Source organism: Corvus hawaiiensis, chromosome 7 (assembly GCF_020740725.1).
Source record: "Corvus hawaiiensis isolate bCorHaw1 chromosome 7, bCorHaw1.pri.cur, whole genome shotgun sequence".
In the NCBI taxonomy this organism is placed as follows: Eukaryota; Metazoa; Chordata; class Aves; order Passeriformes; family Corvidae; genus Corvus; species Corvus hawaiiensis.
Window position 1 is genome coordinate 10978721 of NC_063219.1, and position 25478 is coordinate 11004198.

The 25478-nt window shown below is 41.6% G+C and overlaps 1 long non-coding RNA gene across 1 annotated transcript; it reads right to left on the minus strand.

The window, feature by feature from the left end:
* Positions 1 to 2678: 2678 nt before the first annotated feature.
* LOC125328848 lies at positions 2679 to 25478 on the minus strand. The gene is made up of 3 exons (XR_007204901.1): positions 25393 to 25478; positions 5469 to 5624; positions 2679 to 4335 (listed from the first exon to the last, which is right to left on the minus strand). It is a non-coding gene; the product is annotated as an uncharacterized LOC125328848 (long non-coding RNA).

The following is a 25478-nucleotide window of genomic DNA, read 5'->3' on the forward strand; positions in this document are numbered from 1 at the left end:
ATATGGGGAATGAGATGGGACAGGCTGGCTGCTATCTCCTTCCTCACAAGTGTTATCAGTTGCAGCTGATTCTCTCGTTATAAAGGACACCAAGCCATGGCAGCAGTGCCCTCTCAGCTGGGATATTAATATTCTTTCTGCCAGTCACTAGAGAGTGGTATTTAATACTTGCACTTCCAGTTCTACAGTAAGGGAAGATGGCAAGATGGAAGGGAATTGGTTTTTTTCATTTTTCAGTGAGCAGATTGTATGGCTGAGGTCACTTTCAGCTACTCATACTTACATTTGGTAACATTGCCATCTGATAGCACTCTGCTTGTGAAAAAGAGGTCTAGGAAAACAAGTCTGTTCCTATGAAGTATATTTTAATTTTTGTGGCTACTGCTATTTTCAATTTTTCAGTATTTTTGAAGAACTGTATTAATTTCTTGAGAGGAAAAAAAATTGCTTGAGGAAAAAAAATTGCTTGAGGAAAAACTGTTTATTCTTTGTAGTAAGTTCTTCCCCAGCACTATTGGGTTAGATAATCCATCAACTACAAATAATTTGCCATCTGCATATCCAGATATCTGTATCTCCAGATTCTGAGCCTCACTTTGAATAGACTCATTTGGGGTTTTAGAAAATAATCAACTTCTCAGCAATTCTTAGGAGAAGTTATTATTTCTTTCTCTTTTTAGTGAATTTGCATTAGATAAAAAATGAATGATACAAGTCAATAAAGTGTCTGTCTCTTCATGTTTGTATGAGGGACTTCTTTTCAGAATTTTGGCAGAGCAGAGCAGCGAACTGAATGCAAAGTGAAAACCTGGACTGTCCCATGCTCTGAGCACAAGAGAAGTAATATTCCCTTGCCTTCAAGGAAAAACAAATGCACCTCACAGCCTGCTGGTCAAACATGTTTTGACCAGCAAACAAAGACCTTTCTTGCGGTCTGGATTAGCAGAAAATAATTTCAGAAATTACTGGACTCCAGTTCCTTAATTTTTTAATTAAATCTGTATAGTACTTATGCTAAGAATTAACATGTGTAATTCTCTAATCTGAATACTATATGAATATAAATTTATTGTTATTAACACTGATTACCATAACTGAATCTTTCTCACACTGTTTCACTACTGGAAACCATAAAAAAAGCATTTTTAATGCTGAAATCTGTAGAGCATGTGCCAAATATATTGCTACTGACCATCAGGAGGAAAAAGCAGAATTGTTTATGTGTTTTGAGGTATCTTATAGGCTAGATGAGGATGAATAACTGTTACCATCACCTTACATTTCCCAGACATGGTGCAGTGTAATAGGGATCATGTGGATCCTCTTATTAAGAACATTTCTGCTGCTTCTTGATGCTTTCCTGACCTGAAATTGCAGTACAAGTTTGCATGTTAAGATTTGAGTTTGGAGCATTGCTTTTCTACTGTATAATGCTCAGTGCAGGCTACAGAAACTATGTTGACCTCTACTGGATTGATGCCTTAGAGAATTTGGTCCAATATCATGAATGCCATCCTGGCACAAATTTCATAATTCAGCATGGTGCTGGTTTTCTCTGTGGGTGAGAACAGTATCACTGAGATCAATAGGATTAGTTGTGAATTTTATAGCAGGTGTGTGTTATTGTGTAGGATTGAAGCATTCCTAAGACAGGAGAGCAATGGTGAGAGGAGAGCATTGTCCAACAGTGCTTCCATTTCCCAGGGTTTTGAGGTAAAGTATCTCTTAAGATGAAGTGGTAGCTAAGGCAGTCAGGGACAGAAGATGCACCTAAAGCTATCCCTGCGACTGGCAGTGACGTGCAACTCCGAATCCCGAGCGCTCTCTTGTATGTCAAAGATTTGTATTTAACTACTGCTTGTCTTTACAAGGGGGTAAAACTAAGGTTAAGCAACCTGAATTCCATGGCAGTGCCCTTTTTGTCTGCTATTACTGCTTGTTTATTAAAGATAACACCCAAGCACTGTCAGTTATTTCACAAAAGATTATAAAATATCAATGAATTGCCCATATTTTTGAATACATAGTCTTACAGAAAATGAAAAAGGCTGTGGTTAACAGCACCCATCTCTAGGCACTGGGATGCTATACACTCGTGGGTATGATTGAATTTACCGTCCTAGTTCAGTAACAGTCCGTTTCTGATGTTCACAAATTGACTAGGTTTGTCATGCTTTGAATGGCTACAGAGAAATGCAAATCCTGCACCCTTCTGAGTTGTCAGGAGCCTTCCCTGGTTGATGTGATTTCATGACACAGATGAAGCAGAAAGTATGGCTTCAGGATATCTGAGATTTTGAGTCAAAGACTGGTCATTTAATTCCCTTACTTTATTAAATACTCACAAAAGAAGGTATTGTCTAATAGAAAGATAATACCTTACAGTTACTCAGAATTCATTTTAGGATGGTTGTTAAGCAGCTAATTATTAAAATTGTTCTTTTTGGTATTAAAAATGTTCAAAAGACTTCTTTTACTCACAGAGACTGACAAGTAAGAAGTAAATTGCTGAGTAAAATTTCAGTAAGTTTTGCAAAAGAAGAAAGAATTAACAAAATATTTGTTACTGATCCAACCATTGTCTGTAAGGATAGGATCCCAAACATATGTAGGATTTCTGGTGAGATAAGTGTTTTCTGCCACGAGAACTGTACAAAGTAAATTTCAACAAACCTTAACCATTTTCTTCTAAATTTGATTAGATCATGCTGGGTAATACCTCTCACTAAAGTAATCCTTCTCACCAAGAAAAGGCTTTGTATCAAACAGAACACTCTCCCTGACCTGATTATTTTTTGTCAAGATTTTTCTTTTTCCTGTCCAATTTAATGGTTCCAATCTCAAAGTTTATAGAAGTGAATGTATTTTAAGGAAAAATATTTACACCGACTTTTCAGTTTAAGCAATTTTAATCTAAACTAATATGCCTGAATTGACAAGTGTATGCACTTTATCTGCATCTTCAAACAGACGGGTGCTGCTGTAACGGCTCTCCTTGTGTTTTGTGGAGAAGTGACAAAAGAACCTCAAGATAAGATCTCTCTTCTGTGCAAATTAAATTCCTGGAGGAAAAGTGACTTTGCTCCATAGTCTTTCTGCTAGCTGACACACACAAAAAGACTAATGACTTTTCTCTTGCTCCATGAAAATCTAACTGTGATACGTTAATGGCCTTCATTAGGTGTGTCACCCACTGTCCCCCCAGCCCCATCATGCGCTTACTGTCCTCCCCTCCCACTGAGATGGTTTATCACTCCTCTAATGATGTGGAGGGAGGCAGGATCCTTCAGCAGCAGCACCGACACATCTGCAGGGGGATGATGAAATGTCCTGTCATCGCCAGGTCCTGTGCAACACCTTAACTGCTGATCTTCCCAGTTCCCTCAAATCACTCTATGTTTTGTGGTAACTCACAAGAAATGTGTGTTGAAAAGCTTGCTTTCCTGCTCAAACAGTGTTGCATGGTTGAAATTGTAAAACCATTTACATTGGAAAAGACCTTTAAGAGCATTGAATCCAACTATCAACCCAGCACGGCCAAGCCCACCACTAAATGGTGTCCTCGAGTGCCACATCTGCTGTCTTAAATACCTCTGGGGGGGTGACTCCACCACGGGCCTGGGCAGCCCCTTCCCATGTGGGACAGCCCTAGTCCTGCTAGCCACACTATTTTGGATAAGCCATGATGTCACAGGCCTCCTTGGCCACCTGGGCACAGGCTGGCTCATGTTTAGCTGAGTCCACCAGCACCACGGGGTCTTTTTCCACTGGAATGTTTTCCAGCCACTCTGCTTGCAGCCTGTAGCACTGTGTGGGATTACTGTAAACCAGGCACAGGATCTGGCACTTTGCCTTGTTGAACCTCATACCATTGTCCTCAGACCATCAATCTAGACTGCCCAGATCCCTCTGCAGAGCCTTTCTGCCCTCCAGCAGGTCAGCCCTCCCACACAACTTGGTGTCTACTGCGAACTGACTGACTGTGCACTCGATCTCCTCATCCAGATTGTCAGTAAAGATATTAAACAGGACTTGCTCCAATACTACATCCTTGGGAACATCACTTGTGACTGGCCACCAAGTGGGTGTAACTCCTTTCACCTCTGCTCCTTGGGCTCAGCCACCCAGACTGGTTTGTTAGGACTTCTGATAAATGATGAAAAGGTACTCAGTGAACACTTCCTCCGGCTCCCTCAGTACTCCTGGGTGGATCCCATCCAGCCCCATAGACTTGAGCATGTCAAAGTAGAGTAACAGGTCACTGGCCGTTTCCCCTTGGATTACAGGGGCTTCATTCTGCTCCCCATCCATCTTCCAGCCCAGAGGACTGCATACCTGGAGAAAAAAACAGTAATAAGTACTGAGTATTTAGTGTCTTACTAGTAAATACAGAGTCAAAGATGGCATTAAGTCTTTTCCCCTTGTCCTTTGTTACTGTTTGCTCCCAGATGCCATAAAGGCTGGAAATCCTCCTTAGATCCTCTTTTGTTGCTGATGTGTTTATAGAGGCATTTTTTACTGTCTTTTAGGACAGCTTGGCACCTGGCTGGCAGTGTTTTCTGGCCTGGGCAGCTGCCCCAGCTGTGGTGGGTGCAGAGCTTGGCGAGGCCATGGCTTTCTGCTGGGCAGATCCCATTGCTCCCTGGTGGAGCTGGCAGGGCTTCAGCACCCACCCTGCTGTGCCATGCCCTGGTTGCTTCTACTCCCCAAGGGAACTTCTATTTGTGTTGGGGATCTGGCTGCTGTTCCTTCTGGCCCCATCAGCTGCAGACTCCTGCTGGCTCTCTTTACTTCTCCTAAGTTTCCCCTAGTTTGGGAATACCCCCTGTGAGAGCTCTGCTACACATCAGGCTGGCACCAGACCCGCTCGCCTTAGCAATTAATGCTTAATGAGTTCATTATCCTATTTAACATTTCATGGATAATTTGCGATTATTTAAAAATAAACAAGTATATTCAAGGTCTGGCTTCATAGGGAGAAAAGAGTAAGTGCTGAAATATATACATATTGATAGGGTAGGTAATTGCTTAGAACAGGAAAAGTCCCTTCCTCTACTCCCACACATAACCTAAATATATTAATAGGTAGGAAGATACATGCACATATATAAAGACACATGTATGTACGTATGTATTTTAAATCTCTTTATGCTTTTCTTTAAAGGGCAATACTAAGATAGCTCCTTCTGCTGCAAGGAAATGGTCTGTTCAAAAGAGGTCACTCTCACCTGCTTCCAGAAACAGTGAGAGCTAACTAGCTGGTTAAGCTGTAGGTGTTTTCACTTGACTGTTTTGGTCATTTTCCCTCATAGGTATGTAGGGAAATGCAGAATATAAAAAGTGAAACTGGGAGTTAATTTGCATGTGTTTTGTTTGAAGAGTCAATTGGAAAGGATGGATCCTGCTTATGGGGAGGGCTGCATTAGAAAATAATTCAGGTATTTTTGAAGAATCTCTACATCACTTACAAGGCATTCCCTAAGACAGCTCTTCTCCTCTTCCACTGCTGCTTTCATTTCTGGTGTGTTGCTGTTTCTTTTGCTGTCCTCCTCTGCCTCGAAAGCAATGATCTCTACAGCACACACAGGACACACCTGATAACATTATCTCCTGGTAGATATTACCTGCCAAGCAAAGGGATTTGTATTTAGCATACAGTACCTGAAATGAATGTATGTTCAGTCTCCACTTGACAATATCCTTTATTATGGTTTCTTGGCTTGTTTAATGTGGTATAATGCTAGACGAGACTTGTGAATCAGAAACTGTTATAAGATATTTGTGTCTAAATCAAAAACAATATTCACCTTAGATGAAAATTCCAGTCCCCTGCAGAAGCCAAGGAAATTTTGCCTTCGACTTTGCCGTGACCAGAATTTCAATCAGAGTCGTTACACAGAAAAACAATTGAATAGCTTTGGTGGTTATCATTTCAGTCAGAATCTCCTGCATTTTTATTAAATTAGTACCCAATAACAATAACTTCTGAGAGTGTTAGAGGACAAGAGAAGAACAAAGGAAGAAAGAAGAGCTTGAGAGGTAAATACTCTTCTTAGAGAGGCACATGCTTGTCTTTAACAATAGATGTAGATACACCCCGTCTGTGGAACCTCAAGAGGAACAAATAATTAGTCTGCTATAATCTGTATAAAAGCAAAATTAATGGTAGCCTTGGGGGTTACATATGTCTGGGCAATTTTTGATAGTGAGAATTTATTGGAAATACACTCTGGAACCTGCCCAGGAATAGATTAGTCCATTACAGAGGCAGACAAAAGCATCCTTATCCTTCTGCTCTAGCAGTGGCTCACAGCTTACAGTCTGTGGAATTATATTTTTTTGGTGCAGCTGGAATGACAAAAGAATAGACCACATGCCTATGGTGAATGGTCATGGCAACACAGAGCAGTAAACCCAGAGAAAGGAATCATATTTGAAAAGCAGTTTTGAATGCTGCTTGGTTCTCAGGGGAGCACAGTATCAAAATTACAGCTTTGTCCTATCACTTGAGACAGTTCTGCTGGGCTAATGCAGGTACTGGAGCAAAGTTCACATATCATGAAAGGATATTTAGGGTTTAAGTTTTGAATATTTATGGAAATCAGAAAAAAGTATATATTGAACTTGCTTGTCGAGTTTGCAATTATAGGCTCAAAAACTTAGCAACAGCATAAATCTCTGCTTTTACTAAATGAACTCAATAAAGCTGCAAAAGAAGGGCATGAGATCAGTCTAGTTTCAGATACAGTATTTCTGGTTTTTTCATTCCTACTTTAACTGTTACAGGCTAGGTTAACCCTGGTTTATTGTATTTTCTATTTATATTTGTTTTTTTAAAGAAGAAGATGACAATTCCCTGCTCTCTGTCATCAGCATAACATTACTAAAAGGTGTTTTGCAGTAAGAAGCAGAACCCAAATAGCTTTGATTGAGAGCATCTTGCAAGGCAAAACTCACAAAACAGATAGAACTGGGCCACCCTCATTTTTATCCTTCAGGTTTTCCCGTAGTTTGCATGGTCACGGCTTATCTGTTTTCAGCAGCGTGGGCACACGCAGTGGCATCGAGTGCTTTGTCACAGCAGCCACTGTTTTGTGCACTAATGTTGAAGAGGGGAGGAACACCTAATGCAGCAAATATTTCTGAGCGCTGCTCTCTGCAGCTGGGAAATTGGATCTGCGTAACAGGGATCAGCTGGAATGGCAGCAGTGGGAAGAAGACAAGGCCCAGAGTCCCCCACTCCTAATCTCTCTCAGACCCTACATGAGCTGTTCCTCTGCTGCACAGATCCCCCTCCCAAACCCACTGCAGCCAGGCTGTGGTAGCACCAGCAGCTCACAGCAATGCAGGTTTCCTGCCACAGGCAGCAAGAGGAGACACCAAACATGGAGAGCAGGAAGGGAATTCAGCCCTTGCTTCAGATCAAGGAAACTCTGCAAGTTTCCTGCCCAAAAAAGCAGTGAGCATAGATCTGCCACAAAAAAGTCATAAGAAATAAAATGCAGAATTTCAATTCTTCTACTAAGTAAGGGAACTTGGGGAGACAATTAGAAGTATTTAAAAACCCCACCACCATTTGTGCTTTTCTAAATTACTCAGCTCTCACACTGTGGCTAAGGGTAAGCGAACTGAACAAAACCAGAAATCATGTTTTTCTTCCTACTTCTGGTTACACTTACAATTGAAATATAGACTTATTTGACAAGACTGAGCCAAAACCTTTCAGGTGCTTGTAATGTATTTGAGTTAGAAATGCAGGAATGTTGTATCATCTTACAGCTAGAGTATAAAATCATGGGGAAAAGAGAACATTTAAACTAGATTTATCCCCTGTAGAGGGTTTTGTACGGAAATTACAAGATGATCAAATCTCTGAATGGTAATTTAATAGCTAATTTAAAAGCTTCTCTTGCTTAAATTATCAAGAAACCACAAGATACAGAGTTATATATTACACAATGCATATTATAACATAGGCGTACACTAGTGAAGAAAGGACTCCAAAAACACAGTTTGAGTTTCATATTAATTTAAATATATAAGATTACATAAAATAGCAGGTGCATTTAATCATTTTTAAAGCACAAATTAGCACAAAAGCAACCCATTGTTCTGGCTTTAGGCAGATTCTCCCTAACTCAATACACTACTCTGGGAAGTAATTCCTCATTCAACACCCTGTCTATTAAATTCACCTGCAACTAAATGAGTGTTGCACTGCAGTCAGAGACTTGGCAAATTTATCCAATTTGGGACTGAAATTTCTCAACCTTCACCTCCATCTCTTTAATATTGAGGGCTGTGGCTTTAATCTCAAATGCAGCATGAGCTGAGCCCTCAAGTAGGCAAGTGTCAGACCACCTGTAGATCTACGCTAACACTTGTGCCACACATTCAGTCTCACACTGCCTCTTACCTCTTTTTGTCTCTACTATTACCTTTAAAAGTTTTTTATTATACCTTCTTTTATAATAATGTTCCTCATGCTGAGAGGTCAAGAAAAATCAGAACTATTAAACTGATTGCACCAAGCACAATAGAATTAAGTAGCACCCCATTAAAATCTTGCAGGAAGAATACATCTCCAGGTACTCTCTGCTACATTAAAAAAGTAATTTCCTATAATTTATTAAATAATCACTGACCATTTCTAAATCATCTCCTCTTGGCTTAAAGGTGCAGTCATGAAAATGGGAGGTGTTTTTGATAGCACAGCTGCACAGGGAGAATGGATTTTGTTGATGGGTGATGATGCACAGTTTCACTTTGTCTTCTGGTCAGATGGATGAGCCATGAAGGGATTTATCCCTTCAGTGAAATTCTCAGGGGGAACCTAAAGTCCTGTGTCATTTTCTCTCTCAACAACTCTCCCTTTCACTTAGGAATCTGTGAAAGATGATGCATTTTCTTTTCCTGCTTAGAAAAAAAAAGGAAAGAGGGAAAAACAAACCAAAAAACCGCTAAAGAGTCAGCTTCATTTCTTTTCCAACTAAATAAGCCTAAAACACACATAGGTTTCCCCACAGGGAAAGCTTCTGACTGATATGTTGAGTCAAGACAGCATCAAACTCTTCCAGCTGTCACAGTATTGCAAAAGTGCAGGTCCATCTGCCGAAAGCCAGGAGGTTATACTGTGAGTGCTTCCAAAAAGCGTGGCAGCGATGGTTTGCTGATTAATTCAGTCCAGGGGCTTCCGAGATGATTTCCTTGAAAATGACTGGCTTACGTTTGTGCACTGACCCTCTGCTTCTGGGGTCTGAGAACAAATATTCCAGAAATGCCTCAGAGCTGCCGCTCTGTCAGGGACACGTGGACATCAGTGAGACTGGCTGGGATTTCTCCCCGGTGGGCAGAAGCACTGGGCTAGTGGCCGAGTCACAGGGATGAATCTCATTCAGGACAAAAAAGCACATTCCACAGGAGGCACTGCAGGTCCCAGCCAGCCAGGACTAGGGATGCTTGGCTTTAGGATGGCCTGACACAGTAATCTGCTTAAACCACTTCAGGGCAGCTGTGTGACCACTCACGCAGGAATCTCTTATCCCCTTCAGCAGGAGCCTCCATTAAAAATAAACAACACAACAAACCAATCTCTTCTGTATCTTCATACTCGAAACTAAAATATTGGAGATCAGAGCCATCCTCAGAATCAGACTCAACTCCTAGGCTGAACTGGTGAACAATTAATGGCCAATCGTGCCAGGTTTGGATTGAAAGTCAACATTTTACTCAAACAAGAAAAAGGTGTGGAAGTTCTATTTCCTTAAAAAAAAAAAAAAATTAAAAAAAGGAAAACCAGTATCTTCATGAATACAAAACTAAAAATTTGAAAGAATAAAAGAACCAAAAATAATTTCCCTCTAAATTTCACAAAGTTTTTTAAGTTAAAAACGGCATTCAAGCAGCATGCAGTAACTACCTAATTGTGGTGGCCTGTCAATAAGAAACACAGAAGAATAATAAATGTCTGTATTTTCTTCTAAAAAAACATACATCTCACTGTTTTAGGGGGCAATTTCTCAATCACAGTTAAAATCTAAAATTATCAGTTTGATCAATGGTCTAGGTAGATGAAAAATCTGGTCGACCCATTAAATAAGAAAGTTAATAAGAAGAGAGAACCGTCTCACAGTTCATGAAATAGTACAGCAAAGTATAATTTTTCAAGTCCTAGTAATTATGTTGGCTATCACACCATTACTGATATAATGTGAAGCTAATAAGCCACGTAATTAGAATGCACTAGGTCAGAGTTTTCACCTTAATATGTGAAGGGTAAATGAGAATGAGGCATTCTAATATTTAGCATATGGCTAAAACAGTACAAAAGTTATAGAACTGAAAGGTTACTTTTTAGAGGGAAAATGTTCATCAAGTTGAAAGTTGTTTGTATTGACTTACATGCTGGGCCTAATGAAGGTCGTTATGGAGATTTAATTGTGTTACAGATGCACCAGAGAGGTCTGGCTGAGTTTCTCCTCTCTGAATGACTTGCTGCATTCTGCTGCTATTGCCCAAGTTCTCACCGGCTGAATTGCCTATCTCACTTACAAGCCACTTACACACTGAATGCAGCACTACAAAAGACTGTCTAACACAGAAGACACAACTTAACCCATACCTCAGAAAACAGAAACGTGATATTCCTGAAAAGCAGGGGAGAAATACTTCCTTTCCTGATATTTCAGTTCACAACATTGCCAGACCCAATTCTGTTATTTTAAGTTCAGACTACTCAGCTGTTTTTGAAAGAAAGCCGGGTACAGGCCTCAGAGTCCGTAAGTTTACCAGAAAATAGTGAGAACCTTTTCCCAGCACCAAGGTCATTCAGTAGTTTACAGGCACAAAATACCTGAGTACCTTTCTCCTCAGCCACAAATACAGAAAACACTGGGCATACAGTCAAAAGATGCTTTGCTCTCCGTTTGTCAGGAAATGGAATGACAAATTCCAAACAAATAAGTAAAATACAGAGATTTAAAAGCGCAGGTTATTAAAAGAACAAGCTGGGAAGTGGTCTCAATTTTGTAGTGGTAAGCTAATCAAGATAACCTATCCTACAGCACCACATTTTACCTTGAGGGTGCTAAAAGAGAAAATTAAGTCATTTATTGCATGTGTTGTGGGGCATGATGATGAGTCATGTTTGCCTGTGACACCTTGGGCTGCCAAATGTGATGAAATAGAAAGTGCCATGTGACAGAGTTGAAACCTTTGCTTGACTCTGCTTTGCAGGGAAGCCTTTCTTTTTGATTCCTTTTGTCAGTATCAAAGGAAAATGTAGATCAGGAAATCAGTCTCCAGTAAATGTATGGAAAAGTTCAAGGAGTGAATGAAAGAAGTGGGAGAAGTCATTTGATTTCTTCCAGCAAAGCTGCACGAAAAAAATACTGCCTCACAGGAGATCCTGAATTAAGAAGGTTTCAGGGTTCTCTTCAGCCTGCATATTGTTTTAGCACTGCATGTTGTAAGCAATATACAGTACTGAAAATATCAAGGAATGCACATTCCCCTTGAAGGGTAGGTGTGTAAAGTCATGAAAAATCACTTCAGAAGCTAAAAGCGAAAATTAATCTGATGGAACAGCGCTTACAGCACACTTGAAAGAGCACAGTGAACATGTACAATGTCACAGATGCACAATAAGGGTCTCTATCTAAGGACTTGATCCTGATGGGAATGGGAGTGAAAGTTTGCCTTCATCCCATAACCTTCTTACAGATGATGGTGCATGAAAAGCCAATATAATGGGCTTCTCCTTGGCAAGGAAATAACTTTAACAAATGTCCTTCTAATCTAGTCATAAGAGAAATAATATTTTAGATGGAAATTGGGATATTTACAGCAGACAAATAATAATAAAAGAGTCAAATTAACTGTTTCTCTTGTCCAAGGAACGGATACAAAATAACTGCATTGGTAACTGTAAGGCAGATATTTATATTGTGCATCAAACAATGTAAATACAAATCATTCTAACCTTGACAAGTTTCATAGACTGAAATACTCTTCAGATTTTAGCTAAATGAACTACATCGGGCAGAATCTCATGGAAAGGGACAAAAGCTCTTGACATCAACCTCATTCCTACTGCTTTTACAAAGCTAGTATGCAGACAGCACTTGGGGAATAAAGCCTGACCTGACTTCCACAGCCTTTATTACATGGAATTTCTGGAAGCAGGAGTGGCTGCTAGAGGATGCGTGAATTCACAGTTTTCCAAACCTCAGAGGAAGACATTTTAAAGAAAAGGCAGAGTCTTCTCATGGCAGCAGCACTACCATCCTCTACACAATTCTGCTCACAGTCTGCCCAAGGGAAGAGGTTTGCTGAGCAGCACTGGCAGCAGACAGGGAATGAGGACAGAAAAGGGCACACACAAAGATCTGGAGGTCGGGCAACAGCGGTGGAGCCCTGCGTCTTGCAGCAGGGTCTGTGCCACACCACTGCACTGCAAGGGGAACGTGCCATGTCCCAAAAAAATCCCTTGGTGACCTTGTTCAGGAGCCACTTGATTCTTCTTTGCTTCTACTTGTTTAGATCCCGCTAAATAAAATGTCAATGAACTGAATATAAATGAGCATAAAAGTGACTTATCACTGCCAGACTATGCTCTCAAATTATACTTCCTCAATAATTGCTTGACTGATGCATTTCAGCATATATCTTTCATATCCGTACTAATTAATGAATTGGCACCTCAAGAGATTCAAAAATATGCCTTTTCCTTCCCTGGAAATGATGTGTAAGACTCCAGAGTATTTCCATGTAATATTCCATCTAATATTTATATTTCATTAAAATACACTTTTTACTTTGGTAGCCGTCCTTTAACTCCCGCAGGTCTTGACTGTGTTCACAAAAGGGCCTGAATAATTCACGGCTCATTTACACAGCAATGTCACCATTGTTGTTTCTCTTGCATGCCCTGATCACCAGAGCTTGGACTTCTCAGGTTCACTTCTTCCCAGGCACAAGCTTTGCATCTCTTCAGTGAGCAGTGCTTAGACTGGAAGAAGTAGGCTGAGGGAGATTCAGGGAGGAATTTTTTTTTTTTTTTTTTTTGCTAATTGTTTCAGGAGGTAGCAGAGGGACTGTGGGCTTTAAAATGATGGAGATCAACGAGCTTCTCTCTTCTTATTGCTTGTCTAAAGAACTTTGTGATAAGATGCTCAGGCATCCATTTTCTACTTTTTTTTTTCTATCAGTGAGATGCTTCAAGCTGATAAAGGACTGAAAAGTGTTCAGATTTCATCTATTCATCCACTCCTTTTCCTCCTGCTAGCCCATGACCCATGTAAGGGAGAAAGGCGATGCAGGGTATTATACTGAAGCTGGTTAAAAACTCGCCCTTCTAGCCCAGAGTAAAGTTAATTTTCATCAAATTACGAGTCTCTGTCACAGATGCAGGTGTGAATGTCACCAGAAGACATGCATTGTCAGTTTTTATTTCATCGTGCACTGAAATCAGAAGGCAATTATTCATGTTTAATATCTGAACTTTAAATAGCTTTAAAGATGTTGAAGTAAGTGTCCACTTAAATAAAAAAGGAGAAATAAAGTTTAAAATTCTAGCAGGTTTCAAAGGATAAGATGAGGGGAAATATCACTTTAATAAAGACCTGCCATAAAATGAAAAAGTAATTTTTTGTTTCAAATCTCTTCAGGTTTTCAGCAGAGCTCACCTCTGCTTGGTTCTTTCACAGAATTATGATCAGTGCCTAAACCATAGAGGAGATTGCTGCCTAAATCAAAGAGATGTGTGGTTTTTTAAAACAATAGATGATCACCAGTGCCCAGTTTTAATTTCCAAGAAAGAGATGGGCAATTGATAGATGCAAAAAGTCAAAGGACTGTGTAGATCTCCTTTACTTCGTGTTGCGTGAGGAAACATAGAGTTTTTAAAGTTTGAACATTGCAGGTCTCCAATGGAATAAAAATCAGATCTACTAATATTGTTTTGGAGGTGGTTTTTTTTAGCGTTTGATGTGCTGGAGGGGGGGGTTAAGTGAGTTCAACAGGTTTCTTTTCTGCTGGAATGTAGCAGGGATGGAGCTATAGAGGAGCATGAGCTCAGTGCCCTGTGGTTGAAGTTACACTTTGTTGATGCTTCTCTGAACCCCTCGAGACCCCCAAATCAGAGCACAAATCTAGGGCAAGCCTTCCTGCAGGAAGTTTATTTTTCAAGTCCTGAAGGAAACTGAGAACAGAGGCTGCAGTAAAGAGCTGTCTGAAGCATTACCAGTATTGCTTCTGGGATGTTGTGGTCTCCAGTTCCATCAGCAGTGTGTGCTTGTCACTGGGAGCAGGGACTTGGCCACCCTTTACAGTGCTTCCACTTTGCTCTGGGACCTGGATCAATGGTAAGGGCACAAAACAGGTCAGGATGGAGCTGGCTCCCTCCCTGTTCTGGAAATCACTAAAGTAAATGTTCCTGCACTTAGAAAAAATGTCAAAACTTTCTAGAGTTAATTTAGAAAAGTCTTATTATTACCACTAATTTTTATTTAAAATTTTATTACCACAGCTCAGATGAAAGACAGAAGCTTGACATATGCAGGCCATAAACGCCTGACAGCTGATCATCAGCTGAGCTCAAACCATGACTTTCAAAATGACAGGTGGGGAGAGGCTTAAAAAACTTGACCTGTCTTAAGCACATCAGCATGTGACACCAGATGCAGATTAATAAATACCCTTTGCTGTGAACACATGCAAAGGGGCTGTTCAAGTCTAAGAAGTTGCCATATGGCGTAGCCAGTGCACCTGTGGTGCTGCAAGGAATGATGGATCGTGTGCTCTAGCAGTTAAATGGTGTCATCTGTTATGTGGATGGGAGCGGGAGAGACCAGCGTGTAAGCTTGGGAACACATCTCCTCCAAAGGTTTGAAATAATACACCAAGATTTGGGAAATCCCGCCGAGGAGCTGACCCCTCGCTGGGAATGCTGCAGAGCTGGGTGGTCGGCTCAGGGCAGCGAGGAGCAGCAGTCCCGAACCTGGGGGGGATAAATGATGCACTGCACAGAGCAGCCCCCTCGATGGGGGAAGGGGCTCCTGAGGACGTGTCCCTCCCAGGATGGGGCCAGACTAGCAGGAATAGGTGGTGCTAATGTCTGTGGTGTGGATGAAGGAGCACCCATTTCCATCCTGGTGAATTACTCTCTGGAGATAGTCTGGAATATTTCAGGGCTGGGGAGAGTTTTGGCAATGTCACATTATTATAACGGACCCCAAATTCCGTCAGACAGCTGAAGGATAGAGAAGACTGTCATATCAATTTATACCGAGTAAGGAAATAATGAAACGCCAGCGGTCCTTGTTTCGCCGAACGCTTTACAGCCAGACCTCTGGAACTGCTGGGGGGAACCTTTCAGCAGGAGAGAGGGGGGACCTTGCATCTACCTGGGCTGATCTCCAGCCCTGAGTGTCAAGTGGCTACTTCAGCTGGAAGATGTGTCTTAGAGTGTGTGTGCTAAATAATCCCACCGCTGAGATTGCTGAGGGGCCATGAACTATTCCTGCTGGAGAAGGTGTTCTTTGGTGCAGGAGTTTCTGGGAGCAGTCCTCACTGCCTGACTGGGAAACTGCTCACCAAAATGAAATTACTGGGTTTAGTTGTGAGATGTTAAAATGTATAAGTAAGTAATTTGCTGTGGATCAATGGATAAATGGACACTACTTTAAAAAAAAACAACACAGGAATCTGCACTACTGACTGCATTTTAATAGCTCACTATTGTATTTTTGGTTTAGACCACACAAGATATGTGAAACACCCCAGTACAGTGTATTCAAATACTGTTCCCTGATAAAAGCACAGATTTTGGTGGTTTTATGCATGCAGAATGCTCTTTCCTGAATAAGCTGTTTTGTAGCGTGAGTAAGAGCAAGTAGGAGAATCTGATTTTCCTTGGCCGGAATACACAAGAGAAACAAATGGAAAACAACACGGAGGAAAAGAATTTTAAAATAGATCCTACTTGGTATGGAGAGCATTCATGTGAAATTACAGAGAGGGAGAAACTGAATGAGCAGTATTGTCAGGTAGAATGATTCCATAATTGAAGAAAAATGTGAGTGAAATCAGTACAAAGTAAAGGTTCAGCAAATGGAGAAAACAGGCAACAGCATCCTAGGTGGGTGACAGTAAGCTGAGCCTCACTGCTTCAGGTGATCTGAGCAGAGGAGAGGGAGTGTCCTGCATGTCAGGAGATATTTACTGCTCTGGGGTCTGTGCAGCAGAGGATGTTTATTGATAGCTGCCAAAAGCACAAAATAAACCAGCGTGAGGTAAGGTTCCTGGATGACATTGTATCTTTGCAAGGTCCTAAGAAGTGGGACAGTCACACTCGGGCAGGGCAGCAAACACAGTCTTTATGGGTCTACCCACACACAAATGCACTAAGCAGCAGAGAATCTTCATGAATCACAGAAAAGGGTACTGCAGACCTACCTATGGGAAGCAGCAACTTCTTTGGAAAGGGCTAAGGATATGCACACACAAAACCCCATAGAGTCATGGCTGATCTCACTGGGATGCATTAATGAACAGTGTATGAAGCCAGGAAGGTTTTGAGAGGGAAAATGGATTTCCAAGCTCCTCTTTGATACATTGGCCGAGGAGTAAGTGAACAGGAGCTTTTTGTCAGGTTATTTCCATGCCTCTGCACTGCTGCCTGACCTCTGCCTCCGTGCAGATACCCTGCTGGCAGAGGCTGGTTAGGGGGATGATTTGTAGATGTAGTTGGGATGACATCAAATTGCAGAGATGGCAGAGGCCATACAGGTGTGCACAGCATGTGTGCATATGGAATCACACTGGCATTTGCAGGCATCAGAGCTACCTCCAGAGGTTATGTCTTTAGCAGGAATAAATGGGTGCTAATGACAACATGAGCGATTAAAGACTTCACCCTCATTCTCTGCCTTCACAGCTCTGACTTGACAATTGTCCCCTTTTCACATGGTCTGAAGGCTCCTGCTCCGTGGAGATTGCAGACTTTGGACTCTTAGTCACAGCCATTAGACGACAGATTTGTCCTCCAGTCATTGATAACAGCAAACATTTCCTTTTAATCGAAAAACACATTGTGAACTGATCATTTTCTAGGCAAACAGCAAGAGAAGGGCTGGCACAAGTCACCCTGAGGGCTGTAATTTCCTGAGGCATTTTGTTTGTGTTCTCCTCCCCTTCTCCAGATTTTCTTCTCTCCTTTTGTGTTGTGGAAGACCCAAAAACACAGCAGGGGAAACTGAGCAACCATTGGTTTTCATGGCAAAGCTACTCAACAGAGGTGCTGTCAAATCACAAAGGGAAAAGTAGGGCATATTCCCCTTCATCTTTTATAGTTATAAGCTGAATTATGAATAAGAATGATCAGTAAAACAACTGTGATTTTTAAATCAGTCCTAACAGTATTAGGACTTATTTTCCTCCTTTCATGTGGGTGAATTTTTATTCTGATAACCTTATAAGTGTGAGACTATAAGCTTGCTCACTTTGCTGAGGGAGGAGGGGTAAGGAGAGAAGTGGACTGGAGCATGGGCCTGGGCCAGTCTTCAAAAAAACATCCTGTCATGTCACAGCAGCTCTTTGAGGCATCCAAAAGATGTCCTGCGCACAAAGTCAGGATGCAATTAAAACTCTGTGAAGCTCTTTTTGTGAAATCTCACCCATCTCAGATTAGACAATACCTAATGTGAATCTCCCAGGTGAACATTTTAAAGTTTCTTTTTAGAAGCAAAATGGAGACTTGAATAGAGTGGGGATGATTCCCAGGTGCCTTGAAAACACCTGAACCATCAATTATCCTTTCTTTTTTTCTGATCAGAAACTTTGTTTCAGATCCAAGAAAAGCCATCCTTCAAAACTGTGTTGTGTGTGTTCCCAGATGAATTTCTGGTGGTGATGAATTAACATTTTATGAAAACACCCAGTCACTTCTACCCATTCTGAATGATGTGGTTGTTTTCTGATCAGGACAAGCATTTTACAGGGTTTGTGTTTGGGGTGCACAGGCCAATGTTTTGTCCTTATTATCCGCTGTCTGACTGATTTCATCCATTAATTTCTTATCTTGTTTCAGAATGGAAAAAAAAAAAAAGTGGAGATATGCTAAATTTCTGCATTTTTAGATTACTCCAAGCAATGCTTGATCTAAACAGCCCTGGTGTGGTGGGGGCCAGGTTGAGACCTCAGAGTGGGGACATTCAGGTTGCCCCAGCCCATGCAGGGGGTCTCTGGTGTCCTTCACACAGAGAGCAGGGGGCAGAGCGAGCATCTGGGCTCACTTCCATCATCCCCACTGGGGTTTCAGCCAAGCAATGACAGTGTAAAAGATTGTGGGAAGAGTTATTTCTAGAAAGCCATGGCATGGTTTATAAAATGTTGGCATCATGGCAGAATTGAAGTATAGGCTTTAAACCTTTGATGGTCCTTAAGATAGATACATGAAAGGAGCATATGATGGCCTAAGCTTTTTCTCTGGGCCAGATTCTATGAAGTCCATCAAAAATACACTTCATAAAATTTAGTTCTCTTGTTAATTAAGAGGCACATACTTAGATACAACTGTGTGTTTTATAAGATTAGATTAGCTCTGAACAGCTGTTGGTGTTGAATATGTTGGTTTTTGCTAAATCTTCTAGCAGGGGATATTGGGCAAATGCATCATTTTTCACTGAAGATCTCAAAACATTTATTACTTCATTGTTATAATACTTGGTCTCTATACTACTCTCTATTAGCGCAAATAAAAATAAAATTTATTTTTCTATACAAATTTCATTCCTGTAATACTCAGAGATTTTGAGCAAGGGCATATTTGGCCACTGAAGGTCAATTCCTGCACTACAGAATTTACATCTAAAGAACAGAAATAACAGCTGAAAGATAAGGAAGATAATTTTATTAATCTTCCTGCAAATACAATCATGCACTATTATTACTATTTTGATTATGCCAGGCAAAACCATAATATTTCCAGAACTTTTTTAAGGATTAAGAGATTTTTTTTTTGTGGATTGTTTTATTCAGAATATTCTGTTCAATTATCTGAAAAATTGAGATGCCTTGAATAGTTACTTTTTAGCATATATTAGTTCTTTTCTTTAGCATGGAGATTTAGTCAATATCCATCCTGAGTGTTCTCATCCCTAAGAGTAAGAAACACACTTCTCATTATTTTGTTGGTGCCTAAAATATAGTGCTATCTGCATTTAAGAATTAAATACAGATTATTTATTGTTAACTAATAAAAGACATTAATTATTTTAGAAATGAAGCTTTAGGAATACATGCCAAATGTCATAGGATTTGTCTAATATATGTGTTGAAACTACACAAGTTAAAATAGTTGGCTTTTTAACAAAATAAGACTTTAGCTACAGGAACTGTAATTGCCTAACACTGACAACTTTGAAACTTTTCCATGTGGAAACCTTGCGGGAAGGTTTTCAGGCAGTGTCATGTAGTAACAACAGCACTGTTTTCAATATCACTCTAAAGACCAAACCTCACTAATGTTTCCTTTTGTTTTCTCCTCAACGTTCCAAACGTTACACTGGCAGCCTTTAAAAACTGGTGAGAAACCAAACCTTTTCCATGTTGCCATTCGTAGATCTGCAGCTCCAATGCCAGCATGGACAGATTGATGTCCAGTGGCATCAAGGCCTTGCAAACCAAAGGAGGAACAGATACAGCCTGCAGGGAAAAAATATCTTTTAATGGGCACTGCCAGTTGGGAAGGACTTGGTTTTGGGAGAAGATGAGTCTGGCATCCCATGGCAGTAGGTTTGGTGGCTCTTCACATCTCTTGAACACAACTTCACACATCAGTTCCTCCCTGGCTCCCCACCTCAGCTGTCACATGCTTGCACATTTTTGCTGGAAAGACAGTAACCAAACGGAACATTTTCTCTATAAGCACTTCAGTAATTACCAACTGCCTTTCAGATTTTAAGTCTTTAAACTTGCAGGCGCTTACTTGGTGTAGGTGCTGAAACAAAGGGCTGGAAATAGCACCAGGACTAACCAGAAACACCTCCAAGTGTGTCAGCTTTGGGCAGGCTCTGTTGACAAGCCTCCAGGAAGTCTGACACCTGAGAAGAGGTGCCAAACTCAAGCTACTCCAGCTACTCAAGCTGCTGACACATGTATGTCCTCACAGCCCTGCAATCCTGCCTTTGGTGAGTCCAGTTTGGATCCAGATTGTTATGAGGAATTGTAGTAGTCAGGTGTATAAAATAAAAGGTATTGAACAACAAAGGGGCAGTAGCATGCACATGCATAGATGTACACAGAAAGGGGCTTTTAGTGTGACTCAGAATAATTTGGCACCATGGTCAAGAAACAAATGAGAACTGAGAAAACCAAGGTTGAGTTTTTTAAGGTACTCTTCTCAGGATCATTAAAGAACAAAAGTAAATTTATTCAAGCCATTCTATCTTGCATAGTCTATCACTTTCATATTTAAACAGTGACTTCCATATATGTGTTTGTGTTTACTAGGAACAGAGGTGACTAGCAGAAACCTGATAGTCTTTTTTATTATTAGGGCTTCTTGAAGTTCAAGCTTCTAAATCATATGCAAAAAAATATTAAAATAATACTATCAAAGGCTCCGTCTTTCGGAGATTCAGTTCATAAATATGCACTTTGATGGAGAAAATGCAGACCCTTTTATGCAGTATGAATGTCATCAAGGAGATATTCTCATGCTAATTATTACAGACAATTCATGGCTGAACAGCTCTCAGATAATGTAAGAAATGGTGGGGGCTTATTTCCACATCCTTCTATTCTTCTCCTAAAGCTCCTGTTAACCACTTCTTCCCTATCTTTGCTATTTCATTTGCAACTTGCCATCTCTGGGGAGAGAGAGTTTGTAGTTTGGAAATAGTTGTCGGGGGTGGTGCCAATGGCCCTGAGCAGCCCCAGGTGGGACCTGCACAGACCCAAGCCTGGGCTAGAGCCCCACTTCAGCCCAGCCCAGCGTGCTTAGCCCTTCTCCAGCTGCCCTGGGAGTGCAGGGCTTCCTGCAAGAGCCCCGTGTGTGCCGCTGCCTTGCCAGGGACAGGTGTGTGTCCTGTGTCTGCCGTGCACTTAGCCCAGGTGACAACAGAGTGCTCCACCTCACCCCGTGGTGATCCCACTGTAAGCAGCAGCTGCTGCTGCTAAGAGCATGAAATATCTATCAGGTTCTGGCATGAGATGGACAGAAGGAATGCATGATGAAATCGGAGCATTAGATTGTGATGACCCAACTTATTTTCATGACCTTTCCTACTGGCATCTCTTGCACCATTAATGAGATAACATCCCAGCAGTCTGCAGAGAAGCTGGGAAAACCATCAGGCCCTTGCTGAAAGCTGAATTTTACACTTGTAGCAGTAGTTGTGAGCATCTGAGGCTGGAAGAGATGGAGAAAATAAACAAGTGAGGGAAAAACAGCTTAAGGCAGAACAAGTTTAATATGTTTTTTCCTTTTACACTGGGGCGAGGGGGGAGAAGTGTGTGCCAAATTTAAAGTTGACTGCCGACGGCCATTACTTATGTAAGTAAGTTTGGCTTGCCAGCCCAGTGCACAAGGCTGACTGACCTTGGCAGCTGTATGTCAGAATTATTCTCCTACAAATCCAGTATTCTCTAGCAGTTTCTGCAGTGCTCTGAACGCAGGCAGGCTTGTCAGCTTGTAGAGAATCTACTTCCTATTTTTTTCCCCTTTCTTTCAAGAAGCAAGGAAAATCTAATACTGGATTCTGGGGGGTTTTAAGACACCCAGCATTTCTCCCCTGTTAAAGCAGAGGGGAACTTTTCTGTTTGCTGTCATGGGCAGTCGTGGAGCTGGGTAGCCTATAGAAAATGCTGTATAGGAAAGCAAGTGCTTGAAGTGGATGCTGGAATAAATTAGTTGAGGTAGTAAAGGGGGAATAACTGTGGCTGACCATCCTGACAGGGCTGTGTTGTTTGCATTTCCTCTGGGTGGGTGCAGACTCTACTGCCTGTGCCATTTTCCTGTCAGTACAGATTCCAAAGAGGACTCAAGGGGGAGAGCTGAAATGTGCATAAGTGTGAACCAGAAAATGTCAGGTTTCCAGGTCAGGGAACTTGCACAAAATTAAAAGAAGGGTGAGGATGGGGAGAAAGTCCCCTTTTATCTGCAGAAGAGCATCTGCAATAACTGGCAGCTGAACCAGGAATTAATTATAGCAGCACCACATGGAATGATGGTGAGATCTGTCAGGATTTTACCACCCTGGGTGTGAAGCACAATGAAGCTGGTAGAATCCCATTTTTTGGATCAGATCACAGTTGAGTTTCACTTAGGAGACCTGCATCCTAGGACACAGGTGTCTCCCATAGCCTGTACAGATTACCTGGGCTTGCTGCAGCTCTGCAGAGATAAGAGTCACCCAGATGTGCTCCAAATTTGTTTTTTACAGGGACGAATCACAAATCAGAAAATAAGTAAAGTAACCTAAAAAGCTCATGTGGAGATTTGTCAGATTGATTTCCAGAGATTCTTACAAGTGATCTGGGAAAGGTGTGTGAGGCAGCGTTGGGGTGGTCGTGTCCCAGCATTTAGCATGGAAATGCCATGTGCATATTTCCTTCCTGACACCCAGAGGCAGCTGGCTGCCATGTCACCCTGGGCTAGCAGCCTCCTTGGTCAGGGTTTTCCTGCAAACAAACCCCATTTGCCCCCTTATTCTCTCTAGCTTGAGTACAAATCACTTCCAGCTAAGTCAGTAGTTAAGTCTGGGTCCAAGGCACTAATAGTGACTGGTACTTTATTACTCTTTGTGTCTGGGTTATGCTTTGTGCATCCAAATAAAAAATGAAATTCATATGGGTTTGCCCAATCTTGCTCTTTCCATCTGCTGCCAGGGTCCTTGAGCTTGGTGTGGTCAAGTCACACAACAGACATGTAGGGTACAGGGGGATTGGGGGTGTATATATATATAAAATTTTAAACAGCCTCCCTGTTTAAAGGAAAGGAAAACCTCTTGATGGTCAAATTTATGTGATCGTAGGTGTACTCTAGGCATGAACGAGATTTTGTATTTAAAGCAGGTCAATTTAATTTAAATGTGGATAAAAATCTCTATATTCTACACTTTCATCTTTTCAAAAAAGATGTATTTTAACCACCCCTCTTTCTATGTCCAATAGGGGCTTGAGTATTTAATTCTGAACGGATAAATTTTTAATTTGAAGTGTGGTCCTGCTATCATTGCAAGTTCATCCATCCCTTAGGCATCTTGGATGTACCCGTGTGAAGGATCAGACCCGCCTTTTGCAAGCTAATCTGGCAGGCTGTTAGTCTGACATACTGCTGTGGTGGGTCTAGCCAGGATTTTCCAAATACACACACTCATAACCACAGTGGTACCATCAGTTGTCTCATCACTTTTAAACCTTTCAGCTGTCAGCCCTTCTTTGTCATAAGAAAACCTTTAAAACAGACCACTCCCGAGACACAAATCAGACTTACCTGGTTTTGCTACACATATGAATATTTAGGGTTTGGGCTTGGTTTAATTTTTTTCTTTTTTCTGCTGGTGGAATGGGCTCTGATTTTGCTTTTTCACCCAGCTGTAATGTAAGTTCTAGGAGAAGAAGGCAACACAGGATAGTAAAGGAGAATTTTAGGTCCATGTCCTTCTATACTCTGATCCTTGTCAGCAGGTCCCCAGGGACAGATTTTCCAGGAGCACTCTGGAGAAGCAAGAACTTCCTGAGACCTCCCAGAAGAATTAGGGCTGCAGGGCTTGACCTCACTGTCTGAGCAGAAGCAGCTAAGGGAGAGCAAATGTACTTGCTCAAAATCGGAAGTAATTCTCTCCATTTGTGTGACAGTCATAAGGGGGTGCCACATGAGGGGAGGATACAACCTTCTTTTTAAATTAAAACTTTTTAATTTTCCTTTGAAAAAAAAAATTGTGCTTTTTGATCAGCATTCTATAACCGTCGACCTCTTTTGTATCTTAATAAAGAAAGCAAAGCTGAGCTGAAGTTTTTAATATATTAAATCAGAAACCTAGACTGGAATGAAAGATAAGAATCCAATAACACCAAAAAGACACACAGAATTGAATTGGTTATAAAAGATTTATGCACCAGGATTAGGAGGTTAAAAAGGCAAAAACTTTAATGTTCACTCATGCAAGAATGTCAAGTCACTGGTCTAAATAAGGAATTTGACAGTAATAAGATTTTAAAAGTGGGTATTTTCAGGTAGTGCTATCTGCTGTAATAAATAGAGGTCATAAAACTTTGATCTAAGTATATTCCTGAGACGTTAGTGGCTAAGGTGGGCACTGTCTGAACTTTGAAAATGTGTTTTATAACCTGTTTTAATAAACAGCTATTAATATGAGGCATATTCATAGGCCTTGGTAAGGCTTCCTAGGCTTGCTTTTCCTTATCTCTATCTCTGCAGTCCTCAGGTAATGGCAGACGGTGCCAGTCTTCTGAAGGATTTGCTGCAGGGATAAACCTCATTTACTTTCCACCTAGGGTGAAAACCATTCAATTGCCCTGAAAGTTCGACGAGGGAGGAATTCCTAAGTGCTGATGAAGCACACCTGTCCCTGAGTTACTTGGGATGGAACTTTTCATTCAGGACAGCACATGGGATATGTCAGGAAAGCAGTTATTTAACTCACCAGAAAATGAAGTCTTCTCCCTGCTAGCATACGTTTAAATTTACTTTGAACACTGAAGCGCTGAACAACATCAAGCCTAGCACTAGATAGGTCAAAAAATAGTACTGAGGATTCTGCCCTTCCAACTAAATCTAGTTGCTGAATCAGAAGGTTGGAGACTAAAAACTAAATTAAAGCAAGCGGGGCATGACAGGTACATTAGACCACTGCTTAAAATCCCTCATTGCTGTTTCTAAAAATGTCAGGTCAGGCTACAAATCTGAAGGGAATGACTAGATAATTTTCACTTAAGCCTGTCAGAGAAATGTCTGAAGCTTGGTGGTCTCTTTTCAGAAAAAGATGGTATGAGGCAGCCGCAGTTGAGGAGCTGCAGCAATGCCTTGCATCTCTGTCTCATCCCCTCACAGCCCAAGGCGCTGCCGCCGCAGGCGCCGCTCGGCCCTGCCCGGTGGCACCGGCTGTGGCAGGGACAGCGCTGCTGGGGCTGCACCGGAGCGACGGGGAAGGGACCAGGGCGACAGCCAAGCACTTCTGGGAGGAAAGAGGCAAGGCACGCAGTGGCCACATGTCAGCCTTTCCGGTCTGTCTGACAAATGAGCCCGCCGCCGCTTTTGCGTGGGGCCGCAGTGACATCTCATGGCTGCGGGCCAGCATTGCACCGGCCCGCGGCCCCCGGGCTGGCCTCTGCCGCTCCCGCCCTCCCGCTCCTTCTGGGACTTACTCACACGACGGTATTTCTTCGGAAGAGCCTCCCGCAGTCTCAAGAGCTCCCTTCAGCACAGGGGTCGCACGGTGCCTGTCACCCCG